Below are 2364 nucleotides of genomic sequence, written 5' to 3'. Positions count from 1 at the left end.
ACTCAGAATAAAACAAAGTACTACCTGACGTTTAATTCTGTATTTTCCCTTTCTAAAAATTGAGAATTGTTTTAATTGTTAGCACTAAATAGAGCATCCATCAAGTTTCAGAGGTCTATCAACTGCTTCCGTTGATGTAGAAAAGCGAGTTGTTCCCAGTTGATTACTTTCCTCAACTCTCCTCCTGTGAGTATTATGAGCTGATGTCGCGCGCCATCTTAAAGAACACACGCAAGAGGAAGGAAAAAGTATAAATCATAATTAATTTCTTTTCAGTTTTATTTTTTCTTTCTTTGGTTTTTTGTTTACTTTTAGTTTTGGGTTGTTCATAACCTCGTGATAGTTAAATCCCGTTAGTCTAGATTTACTAAACAATAATTAAGAATTACATCCAAGGAGCGATTGAAGAACCATAGCACCAAAATTTTTCATTTCCTTTGTGTGGTCTTCCTCCACTTTGAAATACACGAGGAAAGAGAGACAGAGAAATAAGCACTGATATTATCAGAGCCACAGATGCGGTTCTGAGTAAAGGTTACAGTTTCTAATGCTTTGTTGTTGTAGTTGTTCTCAAACAGCCAGAATGTAGTCCCCCACAGCTCTCCCTAATGGTTACAGGTCGCACGTGCACGGTTCTCCCCTCCCGACCCTCCCACCAACCTAACCTTTAGGCCGTACAAGTGTGGAGGGGAGGGAGGGACCTTTGCTGGTCTTCTTTACCCTGCTTGCTAAAGAATGGGTTGTCGAGCCTGTGTGACAGATGACTGAACTTGTACTGCCACCGTTCTTGTCTTTCAAATGATGAGCGGTGCAGGAAATGACGTCACCGTTTACAGCTTGTTCCGTTTCTTTACGAACAGTTAACAACGACTTAATTCTCCTCACCTGGCAGTAAACAAAGCAAATAAACAACACACACACATCGACCTCAACCGAGTTCTTCAAGTCGATGGATTTCTTTTTTCCAGTACCCGACTTCGGCCTGTAGTCGATATGCCCTTGAACTCGCAGGAAGTGCGGACACCCGAGAAGCCCTGAACTAAAATTAGTAACTTTAGGGTCCGCACGCACGTGCTTGAGGTAATTTTTGACTGGCACGATAGCTGCCCTGCACACCCGGGGTGGCCACATTGCCTTTGGTTGAACACTGTACGTGGAATGTCATTGCCTTGTTTTATCCCATAAACAATCAAACAACACAGATTTAGAGGATCTGCGCCATGAAAGGCATTACTATTATTACCATTATTTTTTATTACTATTTTTACTTACAAAAATCGTAGCGAAGGTCTGTATTCTGATTTTCTAAGCTTTTAATCATATGGAGGACCATACACACCCCACTAGAAGAAATCTCGTACCAAGAACTCAAGTGAGGTTACAGTACTCAGCTCTCTGATTATCTAACTCCTCATTAGCTTATACCCGAACCTCTCTCATCTAGAAGATAGATAATTTCCTTTTAGCTATTATTTTTAAAAAATAATTAAAAATTACAACACACTTGTTATAATCTAATGACACTGGCATGTTCTGTTAATTTATCAGTAATCAGCTTAATTTGATATTTCTCTTGCCAGCCTTTAGAGTGTTCTAAATTACTTAGAAGGAAGGAGCACATGATGATTACAGGTTTGGAACAGATTATAAGGTGCCCGACATCTCGTTTATCATCAATCGCCACACGAGGTTGTAAGGAAGATGTTTCCATTCGTTATGTTCCACAGGGAGGCATGCGGTTGGTCCCTCCCAGGCCCGATAATCAATGAGAATGTGACCAAACTCAGGAACCTGGTTTCAGAGGAAGTTAATGCAAAGAATAAATTTGCACTTAGTGGCAGACAAATCGGTTAAACATCCCACAGGTGGATCGTTGGAATAATTTCGAAAAACATCCCTGTACATCGAAAAGGCAGATATGTATCTGGAAAGTACATGGTTCGTGAATGATTTTTCTGATAGAAAATTCCACACTCTCTCTCTCTCACACACACACACTATTTATATATGCACTCTATCTTGCGTATCTAAATTGCTCTACCTCTTTCCAATACAAAGTTCATATAATAATTACTAAAACAATTACATTATTCCACAATGGCTTCCTTCCTCAAAGTCACCTGCGGCCATCTGATCTTCCATCCACAGCGATAAGATGTTTTCGTGTGTCTCCAATGTAACAGTATGTAAAGCAAAACGATAAGACAATCCACTAACTCTCCCCTCTAAACCCACCCCAAAAATTAGTAATATTCAAAATTCAAGGGAGATTTTTAGAGGTATTCTTAACTGCCGATTACAAGTCATTGGTGGCTCTTGCAGGTCATCACAAAACCAGTTCTCAAGTAAAAACTTTGTCCACAA

This window comes from Pomacea canaliculata, linkage group LG12 (genome assembly GCF_003073045.1).
Source record: "Pomacea canaliculata isolate SZHN2017 linkage group LG12, ASM307304v1, whole genome shotgun sequence".
NCBI lineage: Eukaryota > Metazoa > Mollusca > Gastropoda > Architaenioglossa > Ampullariidae > Pomacea > Pomacea canaliculata.
This window is presented reverse-complemented; position numbering follows the sequence as displayed.